The following is a 19,002-nucleotide window of genomic DNA, read 5'->3' as shown; positions in this document are numbered from 1 at the left end:
TCAATCATATGTTTTCAAAATTGATTTCTTTCCATTTTTAAGGATACTTGCTATCAATTAATGATTTGATTCAACATTTCAAGTATATTGCCTTTTCTGTTGAGAAAGGTTTAATGTTTGAATCATATCTTTTCTTGATAGCCAAGTCATTAATTTTCAAAATCAAATCTTTTTTAAAATGTTTTTCAAATCATATCTTCTCAATCACATCTTTTTAAAATAATCATATCTTCTTAACCACACCTTTTTCAAAATAGCTTTCAATCATATCTTTTTGATTTCTAATTTCAATATCTTTTTCAAAAGTCACTTTACCTCTTTCTCACTCTTAGTTTTCGAAAATCAATTAAGGTTTTTCAAAATGTTTTCAAAATCTTTTACTTAATTTTCGAAAATCACTTCCCTTCTTCTCACATCCTTCTATTTATGGACTAACACTATTCCTTAATGCAAAATTCGAACTCCATCTTCTTTGATAATTTCGAATTTTCTACTTCTGTCTTCTAATTTTCTTTTCCTCTGACACCTCAAGGAATCTCTATACTGTGACATAGAGGATTCCACATTTTCTTGTTCTCTTCTCTTTCATATGAGCAGAAGCAAAGACAAAAGCATTCTTGTTGAGGCTGATCCTGAACCTGAAAGGACCTTGAAGCGAAAGCTAAGAGAAGCTAAGGCACAATTCTCTGTAGAGGACCTAACAGAAATCCTCAAAGAAGAAGAACACATGGCAGCCGAAAACAACAACAATGCCAACAATGCAAGGAAGGTGCTGGGTGACTTTACTGCACCTACTCCCGACTTCTATGGGAGAAGCATCTCTATCCCTGCCATTGGAGCAAACAACTTTGAGCTTAAGCCTCAATTAGTTTCTCTAATGCAACAGAATTGGAAGTTCCATGGACTTCCATTGGAAGATCCTCATCAGTTTTTAGCTGAATTCTTGCAAATCTGTGACACTGTCAAGACTAATGGGGTTGACCCTGAGGTCTATAGACTCATGCTATTCCCTTTTGCTGTAAGAGACAGAGCTAGGACATGGTTGGACTCACAACCTAAAGAAAGCCTGGACTCTTGGGAAAAGCTGGTCAATGCCTTCTTGGCAAAGTTCTTTCCACCTCAAAAATTGAGTAAGCTTAGAGTGCAAGTCCAAACCTTCAGACAGAAGGAAGGAGAATCCTTCTATGAAGCTTGGGAAAGATACAAACAATTAATCAAAAAGTGTCCTTCTGATATGCTTTCTGAATGGAGCATCATAGGTATTTTCTATGATGGTCTCTCTGAACTATCCAAGATGTCTTTGTATAGCTCTGCTGGAGGCTCTCTTCATCTGAAGAAGACGCCTACAGAAGCTCAAGAGCTGATTGAAATGGTTGCAAATAACCAATTCATGTACACTTCTGAAAGGAATCCTGTGAACAATGGGACTAGTCAGAAGAAAGGAGTTCTTAAGATTGACACTCTGAATGCCATATTGGCTCAGAACAAAATATTGACTCAACAAGTCAATATGATTTCTCAAAGTCTGTCTGGAATGCAAAATGCACCAAGCAGTACTAAGGAAGCTTCATCTGAGGAAGAAGCTTATGATCCTGAGAACCCTTCAATGGAAGAGGTGAATTACATGGGAGAACCCTATGGAAACACCTATAATCCTTCATGGAGAAATCATCCAAATTTTTCATGGAAGGATCAACAGAGACCTCAACAAGGTTTCAACAATAATAATGGTGGAAGAAACAGGTTTAGCAATAGCAAGCCTTTTCCATCATCTTCTCAGCAACAGACAGAGAGTTCTAAGCAGAATAACTCTGACTTAGCAACCATGGTCTCTGATCTAATCAAAACCACTCAAAGTTTCATGACTGAAACAAGGTCCTCCATTAGAAACTTGGAGGCACAAGTGGGTCAGCTGAGCAAGAAAATTACTGAACTCCCTCCTAGTACTCTCCCAAGCAATACAGAAGAAAATCCAAAAGGAGAGTGCAAAGCCATCAACATGGCCGAATTTGGAGAGGAAAGAGAGGCAGTGAACGCCACTGAGGAAGGCCTCAATGGACGTCCACTGGCCTCCAATGAGTTCCCCAATAAGGAACCATGGGAATCTGAGGCTCAAAATGAGACCATAGAGATTCCATTGGACTTACTTCTGCCATTCATGAGCTCTGATGAGTATTCTTCCTCTGAAGAGGATGAGTATGTCACTGAAGAGCAAGTTGCTAAATACCTTGGAGCAATCATGAAGCTAAATGACAAGTTATTTGGAAATGAGACTTGGGAGGATGAACCCCCTTTGCTCACCAAAGAACTGGATGACTTGTCTAGGCAGAAACTGCATCAAAAGAGACAAGATCCTGGGAAGTTTTCATTACCTTGTACCATAGGCACCATGACCTTTAAGAAGGCCTTGTGTGACTTATGGTCAAGTGTAAACCTCATGCCTCTCTCTGTAATGGAGAAGCTAGGGATCTTTGAGGTGCATGCTGCAAAAATCTCACTAGAGATGGCAGACAACTCAAGAAAACAAGCTCATGGACTTGTAGAGGATGTTCTGGTAAAAGTTGAAGACCATTACATCCCTACTGATTTCATAGTCCTAGAGACTGGGAAGTGCATGGATGAATCCATCATCCTTGGCAGACCCTTCCTAGCCACAGCAAAGGCTGTGATTGATGTTGATAGAGGAGAATTGATCATTCAAGTGAATGAAGAATCCTTGGTGTTTAAGGCTCAAGGATATCCCTCTGTCACCATGGAGAGGAAGCATGAAGAGCTTCTCCCAAAACAGAGCCCCCACAGTCAAAACTCTAAGTTTGGTGTTGGGAGGCCACAACCAACTTCTAAGTTTGGTGTTGAACCCCCACATTCAAACTCTAAGTTTGGTGTTGGGAGGTTCCAACATAGCTCTGAGCATTTCTGAGGCTCCATGAGAGTCCTCTGTCAAGCTAATGACATTAAAGAAGCGCTTGTTGGGAGGCAACCCAATGTTATATTTTATCTATTCTCTTTTGTTATTTTATGTCTTTTGTAGGTTGATGATCATGAGAAGTCACAAAATCAATGAAAAAAAGCAAAAACAGAATGAAAAACAGAAAGAAAAATAGCACACCCTGGAGGAGAGCTTGCTGGCGTTTAAACGCCAGTAAGGCTAGCTGTTGGGCGTTTAACGCCCAGTCTGGCACCATTCTGGGCGTTTAACGCCAGAAAGGGGCACCAGACTGGCATTAAACGCCAGAAAAGGGTAAGAAGCTGGCGTTAAACGCCAGAAATGGGCACCAGCCCGGCGTTTAACGCCAGAATTGGCCAGAAACGCAATTTTGCTTGCCATTTGGTGCAGGGATGACTTTTCCTTGACACCTCAGGATCTGTGGACCCCACAGGATCCCCACCTACCCCACCACTCTCTCTCTTCTTCACCAATCACCTCAACACCTCTTCCCCAAAAGCCCTTCACCTATCAAATCCCATCTTTCTCTTCACCACTCACATCCATCCTTCATAAAACCCCACCTACCTCACCATTCAAATTCAAACCACATTCCCTCTCAAACCCACCCATACATGACCGAACCATGACTCCCCCCACTCCTATATAAACCCTTCTTCACTCCTTCATTTTCACACAACCTAAACACCACTTCTACCCCTTTTGGCCGAACACAAGCCATTCCCTTTTCCCTTCATTTCTTCTTCTTCTACTCTCTTCTTTCTTCTTTTGCTCGAGGACGAGCAAACCTTTTAAGTTTGGTGTGGTAAAAGCATTGCTTTTTGTTTTTTCATAACCATTTATGGCATCCAAGGCCGGAGAAACCTCTAGAAAGAGGAAAGGGAAGGCAAAAGCTTCCACTTCCGAGTCATGGGAGATGGAGAGATTCATCTCAAGGGTGCATCAAGATCACTTCTATGAAGTTGTGGCCTTGAAAAAGGTGATCCCCAAGATCCCTTTCAAACTCAAAAAGGGTCAACTTTGATCAAAGGTTGGACCAAGTCCTCACAGTCATATGTGAAGAGGGCGCCCAATGGAAGAGAGATTCAAGAGGGAAGCCGGTTCAATTGAGAAGGCATGACCTCAAACCCGTGGCTAGAGGATGGTTGGAGTTCATCCAACGCTCAATCATTCCCACTAGCAACCGGTCCGAAGTTACTATAGACCGGGCTATCATGATCCATAGCATCATGATTGGAGAAGAAATAGAAGTTCATGAGGTTATAGCTCAAGAACTTTATAAGGTGGCGGACAAGTCCTCTACCTTGGCAAGGTTAGCCATTCCTCATCTCATTTGTCACCTCTGTTATTCAGTTGGAGTTGACATAGAGGGAGACATCCCCATTGATGAGGACAAGCCCATCACTAAGAAGAGGATGGAGCACACAAGAGACCCCACTCATCATGAGATCCCTGAGATTCCTCAAGGGATGCACTTTCCTTCACAAAACTATTGGGAGCAACTAAACACCTCCCTAGGAGAATTGAGTTCCAACATGGGACAACTAAGGGTGGAGCACCAAGAACACTCCATCATCCTCCATGAAATTAGAGAAGATCAAAGAATCATGAGAGAGGAGCAACAAAGACAAGGAAGAGACATTGAGGAGCTCAAGCACTCCATAGGATCTTCAAGAGGAAGAACAAGCCGTCATCACTAAGGTGGACCCGTTCTTTAATTTCCTTGTTCTTTATTTTCCTGTTTTTCGAAAATTATGCTTATGTTTATCTATGTTTGTGTCTTGTGATCATTAGTGTCTTAGTGTCTATGCCTTAAAGTTATGAATGTCCTATGAATCCATCACCTTTCTTGAATAAAAAAATGTTCTTAATTGAAAAAGATAAGAATTGCATGAATTTTGAATTTTATAACAGTTTAATTATTTTGATGTGGTGGCAATATTTTTGTCTTCTGAATGTATGCTTAAACAGTGCATATGTCTTTTGAATTTGTGGTTCATGAATGTTGGCTCTTGAAAGAATGATGAAAAAGGAGACATGTTACTGAGGATCTGAAAAATCATAAAAATGATTCTTGAAGCAAGAAAAAGCAATGAAAAAAAAAAGAAAATTTCGAAAAAAAAAAATATTCGAAAAAAAAAGAGAAAAGAAAGAAATAAAGTTGTGATCCAAGGCAAAAAGAGTGTGCTTAAGAACCCTGGACACCTCTAGTTGGGGACTCTAGCAAAGCTGAGTCACAATCTGAAAAGGTTCACCCAATTATGTGTCTGTGGCATGTATGTATCCGGTGGTAATACTGGAAGACAGAGTGCTTTGGGCCACGACCAAGACTCAATAAGTAGCTATGTTCAAGAATCATCATACTTAACTAGGAGAATCAATAACACTATCTGGATTCTGAGTTCCTAAAGAAGCCAATCATTCTGAATTTCAAAGGATAGAGTGAGATGCCAAAACTGTTCAGAGGCAAAAAGCTAAAAGCCCCGTTCATCTAATTAATACTGATCTTCATAGATGTTTTTGGAATTCATTGCATATTCTCTTCTTTTTTTATCTTGTTTGATTTTCAGTTGCTTGAGGACAAGCAACAATTTAAGTTTGGTGTTGTGATGAGCGGATAATTTATACGCTTTTTGGCATTGTTTTTAGTATGTTTTTAGTATGATCTAGTTAGTTTTTAGTATATTTTTATTAGTTTTTAGTTAAAATTCACTTTTCTGGACTTTACTATGAGTTTGTGTGTTTTTCTGTGATTTCAGGTATTTTCTGGCTGAAATTGAGGGACCTGAGCAAAAATTTGATTCAGAGACTAAAAAGGACTGCAGATGCTGTTGGATTCTGACCTCCCTGCACTCGAAGTGGATTTTCTGGAGCTACAAAAGCCCAATTGGCGGGCTCTCAACGGCGTTGGAAAGTAGACATCCTGGGCTTTCCAGCAATATATGATAGTCCATACTTTGCCCAAGATTTGATGGCACAAACCGGCGTTCAAAGTCACCCTCAAGATTTCCAGCGTTAAACGCCGGAACTGGCATCAAAATGGGAGTTAAACGCCCAAACTGGCATAAAAGCTGGCGTTTAACTCCAAGGAGAGTCTCTACACGAAAATGCTTCAATGCTCAGCCCAAGCACACACCAAGTGGGCCCGGAAGTGGATTTTTATGTCATTTACTCATCTCTGTACACCCTAGGCTACTAGTTCTCTATATATAGGACCTTTTACTATTGTATTTTCATCTTTTGATCACTTTTAGATCTCTAGATCATCTTTGGACATCTAGTTCTTAGATCATTGGGAGGCTGGCCTCACGGCCATGCCTAGACCTTGTTCTTATGTATTTTCAACGGTGGAGTTTCTACACACCATAGATTAAGGTGTGGAGCTCTGCTGTACCTCGAGTATTAATGCAATTACTATTGTTCTTCTATTCAATTCCGCTTGTTCTTGTTCTAAGATATCACTTGTTCTTCAACTTGATGAATGTGATGATCCGTGACACTCATCATCATTCTCACCTATGAACGTGTGACTGACAACCACCTCCGTTCTACCTTCGATTGGGTGAATATCTCTTGGATTCCTGATACACGATGCATGGTTGATCGCCTGACAACCTAGTGCTCGCCTGACAAACGAGCCAGCCATTCCGTGAGATCAGAGTCTTCGTGGAATAGGCTAGAACTGATGGCGGCATTCAAGAGAATCCGGAAGGTCTAACCTTGTCTGTGGTATTCTGAGTAGGATTCAATGATTGAATGACTGTGACGTGCTTCAAACTCCTGAGGGCGGTGCGTTAGTGACAGACGCAAAAGAATCACTGGATTCTATTCCGGCCTGATCGAGAACCGACAGATGGATAGCCGTGCCGTGACAGGGTGCGTTGAACATTTCCACTGAGAGGATGGGAGGTAGCCACTGACAACGGTGAAACCCTTGCTTAAGCTTGCCATGGAAAGGAGTAAGAAGGATTGGATGAAGACAGTAGGAAAGCAGAGAGACGGAAGGGAAGGCATCTTCATACGCTTATCTGAAATTCCTACCAATGAATTACATAAGTATCTCTATCTTTATCTTTATGTTTTATTCGTATATCACCATACCCATTTGAGTTTGCCTGACTAAGATTTACAAGGTGACCATAGCTTGCTTCATACCAACAATCTCTGTGGGATCGACCCTTACTCGTGTAAGGTTTATTACTTGGACGACCCAGTACACTTGCTGGTTAGTTGTGCGAAGTTGTGTTTATGCCATGGTACTGAATACCAAGTTTTTGGATTCATTACCAGGGATTAATTGATTTGTGAAAAGTAGTGATCACAATTTCGTGCACCAAGTTTTTGGCGCCGTTGCCGGGGATTGTTCGAGTTTTCGGCAAGCTTTTGGTTCGGTAACATTAGTGCCAAATTTCTGATCCGGCAACAGCACCAAGTTTTTGGCGCCGTTGCCGGGGATTGTTGAGTTTGGACAACTGAAGGTTCATCTTGTTGCTTAGATTAGGTATTTTTTTTTCGGAATTCTTGAAGATGAATTCTAGAGTTTCATGATGATTTGTTGAAGTCTGGCTGGCTGTGAAGCCATGTCTAATTTCATTGGACCGAGGTTTCAACTTATCATCACAAAAGCTTGTTGATTTCTATCAATCTTGCTTTTGGAGCAGTGATCTGCTAAGGCTTGGCTGGCCATTGGCCATGTCTAGTGTTTTGGACCGAAGCTTTCTTTAAAAGCTTGGCTGGCTGTGAAGCCATGTCTAATTCCTGGACCGGAGTCTTAGACTAAACATTGCATGATTCCTGGAATTCTCATTAAGAATTTTGATACCTTTTTCCACTTAATTTTCGAAAATCCAAAAAAATTTTACAAAATTATAAAAACAAAAAAATATTGCATGTTTGAGTCTAGTGTCTCATTTTAAGTTTGGTGTCAAGTGCATGCATTCATGTGTCTTAAGGATCTTCAAGTAATTCTTGATGATTTCTTACTCTGATCTTTGAATTCTCTTGACTTGAGTGTTTATGTGTCTCATATGCATTCTCATTAGTGTCAGTAGTATACAAACTGCTAAGTTTGGTGTCTTGCATGCATTGTTATTTGATTTTAGTTGCATTTTGATTATTAAAAATCCAAAAATATTTTTAATTTGTGTCTTTTCAAGTCAATAATACAGAGAATTGAAGATTCAGAACATACTGCAGAGGAATTGCACAGAAAAGCTGGGCGTTCAAAACGCCTAGTGAAGAAGGACAGACTGGCGTTTAAACGCCAGCCAGGATACCTGGTTGGGCGTTTAACGCCCAAAAGGGTAGTATTTTGGGCGTTAAACGCCAGAATGTGCACCATTCTGGGCGTTTAACGCCAGGATGGCACAAGAGGGAAGATTTTGTTTTCAATGCAATTTTTTTTCAAGTTTTCAAAATTTTTCAAAATCAAATATTTTTCAAATCATATCTTTTCAATCATATGTTTTCAAAATTGATTTCTTTCCATTTTTAAGGATACTTGCTATCAATTAATGATTTGATTCAACATTTCAAGTATATTGCCTTTTCTGTTGAGAAAGGTTTAATGTTTGAATCATATCTTTTCTTGATAGCCAAGTCATTAATTTTCAAAATCAAATCTTTTTTAAAATGTTTTTCAAATCATATCTTCTCAATCACATCTTTTTAAAATAATCATATCTTCTTAACCACACCTTTTTCAAAATAGCTTTCAATCATATCTTTTTGATTTCTAATTTCAATATCTTTTTCAAAAGTCACTTTACCTCTTTCTCACTCTTAGTTTTCGAAAATCAATTAAGGTTTTTCAAAATGTTTTCAAAATCTTTTACTTAATTTTCGAAAATCACTTCCCTTCTTCTCACATCCTTCTATTTATGGACTAACACTATTCCTTAATGCAAAATTCGAACTCCATCTTCTTTGATAATTTCGAATTTTCTACTTCTGTCTTCTAATTTTCTTTTCCTCTGACACCTCAAGGAATCTCTATACTGTGACATAGAGGATTCCACATTTTCTTGTTCTCTTCTCTTTCATATGAGTAGAAGCAAAGACAAAAGCATTCTTGTTGAGGCTGATCCTGAACCTGAAAGGACCTTGAAGCGAAAGCTAAGAGAAGCTAAGGCACAATTCTCTGTAGAGGACCTAACAGAAATCCTCAAAGAAGAAGAACACATGGCAGCCGAAAACAACAACAATGCCAACAATGCAAGGAAGGTGCTGGGTGACTTTACTGCACCTACTCCCGACTTCTATGGGAGAAGCATCTCTATCCCTGCCATTGGAGCAAACAACTTTGAGCTTAAGCCTCAATTAGTTTCTCTAATGCAACAGAATTGCAAGTTCCATGGACTTCCATTGGAAGATCCTCATCAGTTTTTAGCTGAATTCTTGCAAATCTGTGACACTGTCAAGACTAATGGGGTTGACCCTGAGGTCTATAGACTCATGCTATTCCCTTTTGCTGTAAGAGACAGAGCTAGGACATGGTTGGACTCACAACCTAAAGAAAGCCTGGACTCTTGGGAAAAGCTGGTCAATGCCTTCTTGGCAAAGTTCTTTCCACCTCAAAAATTGAGTAAGCTTAGAGTGGAAGTCCAAACCTTCAGACAGAAGGAAGGAGAATCCTTCTATGAAGCTTGGGAAAGATACAAACAATTAATCAAAAAGTGTCCTTCTGATATGCTTTCTGAATGGAGCATCATAGGTATTTTCTATGATGGTCTCTCTGAACTATCCAAGATGTCTTTGTATAGCTCTGCTGGAGGCTCTCTTCATCTGAAGAAGACGCCTACAGAAGCTCAAGAGCTGATTGAAATGGTTGCAAATAACCAATTCATGTACACTTCTGAAAGGAATCCTGTGAACAATGGGACTAGTCAGAAGAAAGGAGTTCTTAAGATTGACACTCTGAATGCCATATTGGCTCAGAACAAAATATTGACTCAACAAGTCAATATGATTTCTCAAAGTCTGTCTGGAATGCAAAATGCACCAAGCAGTACTAAGGAAGCTTCATCTGAGGAAGAAGCTTATGATCCTGAGAACCCTTCAATGGAAGAGGTGAATTACATGGGAGAACCCTATGGAAACACCTATAATCCTTCATGGAGAAATCATCCAAATTTTTCATGGAAGGATCAACAGAGACCTCAACAAGGTTTCAACAATAATAATGGTGGAAGAAACAGGTTTAGCAATAGCAAGCCTTTTCCATCATCTTCTCAGCAACAGACAGAGAGTTCTAAGCAGAATAACTCTGACTTAGCAACCACGGTCTCTGATCTAATCAAAACCACTCAAAGTTTCATGACTGAAACAAGGTCCTCCATTAGAAACTTGGAGGCACAAGTGGGTCAGCTGAGCAAGAAAATTACTGAACTCCCTCCTAGTACTCTCCCAAGCAATACAGAAGAAAATCCAAAAGGAGAGTGCAAAGCCATCAACATGGCCGAATTTGGAGAGGAAAGAGAGGCAGTGAACGCCACTGAGGAAGGCCTCAATGGACGTCCACTGGCCTCCAATGAGTTCCCCAATAAGGAACCATGGGAATCTGAGGCTCAAAATGAGACCATAGAGATTCCATTGGACTTACTTCTGCCATTCATGAGCTCTGATGAGTATTCTTCCTCTGAAGAGGATGAGTATGTCACTGAAGAGCAAGTTGCTAAATACCTTGGAGCAATCATGAAGCTAAATGACAAGTTATTTGGAAATGAGACTTGGGAGGATGAACCCCCTTTGCTCACCAAAGAACTGGATGACTTGTCTAGGCAGAAACTGCCTCAAAAGAGACAAGATCCTGGGAAGTTTTCATTACCTTGTACCATAGGCACCATGACCTTTAAGAAGGCCTTGTGTGACTTATGGTCAAGTGTAAACCTCATGCCTCTCTCTGTAATGGAGAAGCTAGGGATCTTTGAGGTGCATGCTGCAAAAATCTCACTAGAGATGGCAGACAACTCAAGAAAACAAGCTCATGGACTTGTAGAGGATGTTCTGGTAAAAGTTGAAGACCATTACATCCCTACTGATTTCATAGTCCTAGAGACTGGGAAGTGCATGGATGAATCCATCATCCTTGGCAGACCCTTCCTAGCCACAGCAAAGGCTGTGATTGATGTTGATAGAGGAGAATTGATCATTCAAGTGAATGAAGAATCCTTGGTGTTTAAGGCTCAAGGATATCCCTCTGTCACCATGGAGAGGAAGCATGAAGAGCTTCTCCCAAAACAGAGCCCCCACAGTCAAAACTCTAAGTTTGGTGTTGGGAGGCCACAACCAACTTCTAAGTTTGGTGTTGAACCCCCACATTCAAACTCTAAGTTTGGTGTTGGGAGGTTCCAACATAGCTCTGAGCATTTCTGAGGCTCCATGAGAGTCCTCTGTCAAGCTAATGACATTAAAGAAGCGCTTGTTGGGAGGCAACCCAATGTTATATTTTATCTATTCTCTTTTGTTATTTTATGTCTTTTGTAGGTTGATGATCATGAGAAGTCACAAAATCAATGAAAAAAAGCAAAAACAGAATGAAAAACAGAAAGAAAAATAGCACACCCTGGAGGAGAGCTTGCTGGCGTTTAAACGCCAGTAAGGCTAGCTGTTGGGCGTTTAACGCCCAGTCTGGCACCATTCTGGGCGTTTAACGCCAGAAAGGGGCACCAGACTGGCATTAAATGCCAGAAAAGGGTAAGAAGCTGGCGTTAAACGCCAGAAATGGGCACCAGCCCGGCGTTTAACGCCAGAATTGGCCAGAAACGCAATTTTGCTTGCCATTTGGTGCAGGGATGACTTTTCCTTGACACCTCAGGATCTGTGGACCCCACAGGATCCCCACCTACCCCACCACTCTCTCTCTTCTTCACCAATCACCTCAACACCTCTTCCCCAAAAGCCCTTCACCTATCAAATCCCATCTTTCTCTTCACCACTCACATCCATCCTTCATAAAACCCCACCTACCTCACCATTCAAATTCAAACCACTTTCCCTCCCAAACCCACCCATACATGACCGAACCATGACTCCCCCCACTCCTATATAAACCCTTCTTCACTCCTTCATTTTCACACAACCTAAACACCACTTCTACCCCTTTTGGCCGAACACAAGCCATTCCCTTTTCCCTTCATTTCTTCTTCTTCTACTCTCTTCTTTCTTCTTTTGCTCGAGGACGAGCAAACCTTTTAAGTTTGGTGTGGTAAAAGCATTGCTTTTTGTTTTTTCATAACCATTTATGGCATCCAAGGCCGGAGAAACCTCTAGAAAGAGGAAAGGGAAGGCAAAAGCTTCCACTTCCGAGTCATGGGAGATGGAGAGATTCATCTCAAGGGTGCATCAAGACCACTTCTATGAAGTTGTGGCCTTGAAAAAGGTGATCCCCAAGATCCCTTTCAAACTCAAAAAGGGTCAACTTTGATCAAAGGTTGGACCAAGTCCTCACAGTCATATGTGAAGAGGGCGCCCAATGGAAGAGAGATTCAAGAGGGAAGCCGGTTCAATTGAGAAGGCATGACCTCAAACCCGTGGCTAGAGGATGGTTGGAGTTCATCCAACGCTCAATCATTCCCACTAGCAACCGGTCCGAAGTTACTATAGACCGGGCTATCATGATCCATAGCATCATGATTGGAGAAGAAATAGAAGTTCATGAGGTTATAGCTCAAGAACTTTATAAGGTGGCGGACAAGTCCTCTACCTTGGCAAGGTTAGCCATTCCTCATCTCATTTGTCACCTCTGTTATTCAGTTGGAGTTGACATAGAGGGAGACATCCCCATTGATGAGGACAAGCCCATCACTAAGAAGAGGATAGAGCACACAAGAGACCCCACTCATCATGAGATCCCTGAGATTCCTCAAGGGATGCACTTTCCTCCACAAAACTATTGGGAGCAACTAAACACCTCCCTAGGAGAATTGAGTTCCAACATGGGACAACTAAGGGTGGAGCACCAAGAACACTCCATCATCCTCCATGAAATTAGAGAAGATCAAAGAATCATGAGAGAGGAGCAACAAAGACAAGGAAGAGACATTGAGGAGCTCAAGCACTCCATAGGATCTTCAAGAGGAAGAACAAGCCGCCATCACTAAGGTGGACCCGTTCTTTAATTTCCTTGTTCTTTATTTTCCTGTTTTTCGAAAATTATGCTTATGTTTATCTATGTTTGTGTCTTGTGATCATTAGTGTCTTAGTGTCTATGCCTTAAAGTTATGAATGTCCTATGAATCCATCACCTTTCTTGAATAAAAAAATGTTCTTAATTGAAAAAGATAAGAATTGCATGAATTTTGAATTTTATAACAGTTTAATTATTTTGATGTGGTGGCAATATTTTTGTCTTCTGAATGTATGCTTAAACAGTGCATATGTCTTTTGAATTTGTGGTTCATGAATGTTGGCTCTTGAAAGAATGATGAAAAAGGAGACATGTTACTGAGGATCTGAAAAATCATAAAAATGATTCTTGAAGCAAGAAAAAGCAATGAAAAAAAAAATTTCGAAAAAAAAAATATTCGAAAAAAATAGAGAAAAGAAAGAAATAAAGTTGTGATCCAAGGCAAAAAGAGTGTGCTTAAGAACCCTGGACACCTCTAGTTGGGGACTCTAGCAAAGCTGAGTCACAATCTGAAAAGGTTCAGCCAATTATGTGTCTGTGGCATGTATGTATCCGGTGGTAATACTGGAAGACAGAGTGCTTTGGGCCACGGCCAAGACTCAATAAGTAGCTATGTTCAAGAATCATCATACTTAACTAGGAGAATCAATAACCCTATATGGATTCTGAGTTCCTAAAGAAGCCAATCATTCTGAATTTCAAAGGATAGAGTGAGATGCCAAAACTGTTCAGAGGCAAAAAGCTAAAAGCCCCGCTCATCTAATTAATACTGGTCTTCATAGATGTTTTTGGAATTCATTGCATATTCTCTTCTTTTTTTTATCTTGTTTGATTTTCAGTTGCTTGAGGAAAAGCAACAATTTAAGTTTGGTGTTGTGATGAGCGGATAATTTATACGCTTTTTGGCATTGTTTTTAGTATGTTTTTAGTATGATCTAGTTAGTTTTTAGTATATTTTTATTAGTTTTTAGTTAAAATTCACTTTTCTGGACTTTACTATGAGTTTGTGTGTTTTTCTGTGATTTCAGGTATTTTCTGGCTGAAATTGAGGGACCTGGGCAAAAATCTGATTCAGAGACTAAAAAGGACTGCAGATGCTGTTGGATTCTGACCTCCCTGCACTCGAAGTAGATTTTCTTGAGCTACAAAAGCCCAATTGGCGCGCTCTCAACGGCGTTGGAAAGTAGACATCCTGAGCTTTCCAGCAATATATGATAGTCCATACTTTGCCCAAGATTTGATGGCCCAAACCGGCGTTCAAAGTCACCCTCAAGATTTCCAGCGTTAAACGCCGGAACTGGCATCAAAATGGGAGTTAAACGCCCAAACTGGCATAAAAGCTGGCGTTTAACTCCAAGGAGAGTCTCTACACGAAAATGCTTCAATGCTCAGCCCAAGCACACACCAAGTGGGCCCGGAAGTGGATTTTTATGTCATTTACTCATCTCTGTACACCCTAGGCTACTAGTTCTCTATATATAGGACCTTTTACTATTGTATTTTCATCTTTTGATCACTTTTAGATCTCTAGATCATCTTTGGACATCTAGTTCTTAGATCATTGGGAGGCTGGCCTCACGGCCATGCCTAGACCTTGTTCTTATGTATTTTCAACGGTGGAGTTTCTACACACCATAGATTAAGGTGTGGAGCTCTGCTGTACCTCGAGTATTAATGCAATTACTATTGTTCTTCTATTCAATTCCGCTTGTTCTTGTTCTAAGATATCACTTGTTCTTCAACTTGATGAATGTGATGATCCGTGACACTCATCATCATTCTCACCTATGAACGTGTGACTGACAACCACCCCCGTTCTACCTTCGATTGGGTGAATATCTCTTGGATTCCTGATACACGATGCATGGTTGATCGCCTGACAACCGAGTACTCGCCTGACAAACGAGCCAGCCATTCCGTGAGATCAGAGTCTTCGTGGTATAGGCTAGAACTGATGGCGGCATTCAAGAGAATCCGGAAGGTCTAACCTTGTCTGTGGTATTCTGAGTAGGATTCAATGATTGAATGACTGTGACGTGCTTCAAACTCCTGAGGGCGGGGCGTTAGTGACAGACGCAAAAGAATCACTGGATTCTATTCCGGCCTGATCGAGAACCGACAGATGGATAGCCGTGTCGTGACAGGGTGCGTTGAACATTTCCACTGAGAGGATGAGAGGTAGCCACTGACAACGGTGAAACCCTTGCTTAAGCTTGCCATGGAAAGGAGTAAGAAGGATTGGATGAAGACAGTAGGAAAGAAGAGAGACGGAAGGGAAGGCATCTTCATACGCTTATCTGAAATTCCTACCAATGAATTACATAAGTATCTCTATCTTTATCTTTATGTTTTATTCGTATATCACCATACCCATTTGAGTTTGCCTGACTAAGATTTACAAGGTGACCATAGCTTGCTTCATACCAACAATCTCTGTGGGATCGACCCTTACTCGCGTAAGGTTTATTACTTGGACGACCCAGTACACTTGCTGGTTAGTTGTGCGAAGTTGTGTTTATGCCATGGTACTGAATACCAAGTTTTTGGATTCATTACCAGGGATTAATTGATTTGTGAAAAGTAGTGATCACAATTTCGTGCACCACAGACCCTCGTGTGACGGTAAGGAGAAGAGGAAAGGGTCGGGCAGGCCTTTCACAAGCAACGACTAGGACACCCATGGTTTGTTTCGTCGGCGGCAACAGCACCCTCTACCAGAGGAGAAGAGTTTCGCAATGAGTTTGAATTTTGAAGTGGAATGGTGGCTTGGTTCAAAGAAGGGTTTACGGTTCTCTTTCACACTTTTACATTTGTGAGTCAAAAAGAGAGAGAAAAGGGCGGGACTGTGGATTTTCTGATTTTTTTTAATTCAAAACGACACAGTTTTGAGCCACTCGCCTCTGAGCCACTAACTCCAAAAAGCTCGGACCGATTCTAATGGTTCACCAATTAACTACCTGTTTTGCCTATTAATTCTTCAATTTTTTGCTAGGCAGTTCTTCCCATCAACCAAATTGGTTAAAAAAATGATTTCAGGTTAATCTGATCGAACCGTCCGATTTGGTTCAATTTTCAGAACCATAATCCTAAAGATACATGATAAGATTATCAATAGTGGAAGATTTTATATTTTTCTTTAAATAAATACAAAACAAATGCATTTAAAATTTTTATATTTCAAATAATTTTTTTAATTTGTAATCTTAATATATACTCTCAGAGCACTAGATAAAATTCATTTAACTATGATTTAAGAAAAATAAAAGATATTTATTTAAAGAGTCTTCTTAATATGTAAAATTATTATATTTTATTGAAAGACTCATTTGTTTGTTTTTCTTAAATCATATTTTTTATACTCATTTAAAATTTTTATATTTCGAATATTTTTTTTAATTTATAATTCTAATATATACTCTTATAGTGTAAACCCCAAAAAATTAACAAATAATTAACAAATAATTAATTTTAATAAAGAAAATTAGAAATGTTAAATTTTATAGCAAAATAGGATAGAGCTAATTAAAATAAAAATTTTGACACTAATTTCAAAGAATTTGGCCCAAGATTGAGTGGAACGAGCTGGACCAGTCGAATTGGCCAAAAATGCGCCCAAGGTCCCAAACCAACCCAGTAAGCATTTGAAGAACTCAGCTTCCCTTCCTTCTTTCTTCATTCACGCTGCAACATTGAAGAGAAGGGAAGAAGAAAGATAAAACCCTTGAATCCAATCAATCCACCATAACCTCCTGCTCTGAGCTCCGATCGCCGAACTATTTGCGGCCATGCGACCACCGCGTCGAGCTCTATGATTCTACCGAAACAATTTCATAGGTAAGTTACTTTATCACCCCATTTGCTCTATCCCTTCCTATTTTCGAAATTCATTGAGGTGGTGTTGAGATTTTGTTGGGTTTTAGTATTCTAGGTTCGATTTAGCTTGCGGAGCTTATCGGACATGGGTTGTTTTGTCTGTGGATGCGGTAAGGATCACTAACCCTAGTCAATTTCTTGAGTTAGTATGTTAGATACTGAATTTGGGTATATATGTGTTATATATATATATGAATTAGGTTTGTGTATATGTAATTGGAGCTTGAATTGTGGACATTGGGATCTTAGTGGAGTTTCACCATCCTTCTGCCTAAAGGTTTGAACCTCCACCCTAAGCTTAGTCAGCTTTTTTAGTGGGAAAAATTTAGTAAGAAACCCAGTGACAACCTTATTCCAAGTATCCAAACTTTCCTTGGGTTGAGAATCTAGCCACATCTTTGCTCTGTCTTTCAAGGCAAATAGGAAGAGCATGAGTTTGTACACCTCAAGATTCACCCCATTAGTTTTTACAGTATCACAAATCTGCAGAAAATTAGAGATAAATTGAGATTGGGATCTTCCTAAGGGAGTCCATGATACTGACAGTTTTGTTACACCAAAGTGACCAGTTGCGGCTTCAACTCAAAGTTATTTGCAGCTATAGGAGGCACCACAATGCTTATTCCATAAAGATCTGTAGTAGGAGCGGTGTAAGAGCCAAGCACTCTCCTAGGTTGCTCATTTCCATTAGGGTTTACCATATTGGCATTAGCAGCATTATTATGATCCAAAGTGGACTCTGCAGCCTTGTAAAGTCTTACTTGTTGCAAATGTCACCTAAAAGTCCGTTCAGGTTCAGGATCAAATTCTAACAGAGGTTCCTTGTCCATGTTTCTGCTCATAAACAAGCAGAAAACAAGAAAAGATGAAAATCTCTACGTCAGAGTGTAGAGAATTCCTAGTGAGGTAACCTGTGTAAAAGAAATAAAATAAAACAACTAAATAAAAAAAATTAAAACCTTCGAAATAGTTTTATTTTTTTATTTTTTATAAAAAAATATAAATAGGTAAATTAAAATAAAATTACTAGGTGACACCAAACTTAATTTCAAAAAATAAAAAAAATAAGTGAGCAAAAATTCAAAAATTAAAGCTAAAATTTAAATAAGACTGATAAAATAGAAAAATAAAAAAAAATGAATATATAAAGAAAGAAAAGGAAAATGAAATAAAATAAAATAAAATAAATAAAAAAACTAAAGAAAGTTTGAAAAGAAATAAAAAAATGGATCAAATAAAACTAATAAAATAAAAGATAATGAAAGAAACAATACAAAAGTGAAATAAAAAATAAAGAAAAAGAAACGAAGGTAAAAGAAAATAAAAAGAAAACGGGATGGGGGTGAACGAAAATAAAAAAAGAAAAAAAATAAAGAAAAAGAATAATTAAAAATTGAAAATGAATAATACTAAAAAAAATTAACTAAAAGTAAAAATTATTTGATTTATGCAATCAAACAACTAATAGTTGTCAATCACAATCAATTTCTGGCAACGGCGTCAAAAATTTTGTGCAGATTTTTACAATCACAAATTAAACGACAAGTACAACGGGTCGTACCAAGTAATACCTCAGGTGAGTGAGGGTCGATCCGACGAGGATTAATGGATCAAGCAACAATGGTTGATTAATTTACTTAGTTAGACAAGCAGAAAATGGTTTTAAAAGTTCTAAGCATTAACAATAAATTCAGAATATCAGAAGACATGCAGTAAATAAGTTGGAAATAATATATGGAGAGACAGTTAAGACTTCAGAGTTATCTATTTTCCTGATTGACTTTTTCTACTAACTATTTTAGTCATGCAAGATTTAATTCGTGGCAACTATATATGACTAAACCCTAATTCCTGAGACCTTTTTAGTCTCCTCTAACTCTCATCAACCGCCAATTCCTTGGTCAATTAATTCTAGTTAGAGGGTGAAGTTCAATTCTAGTTATATGCCACAGAAATCCCAATTACCCAAAAATAAGAGGATTATATGTCACGTATCCCGTTAAATCCAGATAATTAGAAATGTAGGAGAATATGTTTTCAAGCTGTTATTCAAATA

General features: G+C 39.2%; 2 non-coding genes across 2 annotated transcripts; both read right to left on the bottom strand.

Annotated features, from left to right (window-relative positions):
* Positions 1–1,132: 1,132 nt before the first annotated feature.
* LOC112793677 (small nucleolar RNA R71) lies at positions 1,133–1,240 on the bottom strand. Its single transcript, XR_003198379.1, has one exon. It is a non-coding gene; the product is annotated as a small nucleolar RNA R71 (small nucleolar RNA).
* An 8,292-nt stretch (positions 1,241–9,532) lies between these two features.
* On the bottom strand, positions 9,533–9,640 carry LOC112793151 (small nucleolar RNA R71). Its single transcript, XR_003197859.1, has one exon. It is a non-coding gene; the product is annotated as a small nucleolar RNA R71 (small nucleolar RNA).
* Positions 9,641–19,002: the final 9,362 nt, after the last annotated feature.

Source organism: Arachis hypogaea, chromosome 3 (assembly GCF_003086295.3).
Source record: "Arachis hypogaea cultivar Tifrunner chromosome 3, arahy.Tifrunner.gnm2.J5K5, whole genome shotgun sequence".
NCBI lineage: Eukaryota > Viridiplantae > Streptophyta > Magnoliopsida > Fabales > Fabaceae > Arachis > Arachis hypogaea.
This window is presented reverse-complemented; position numbering and strand designations above follow the sequence as displayed.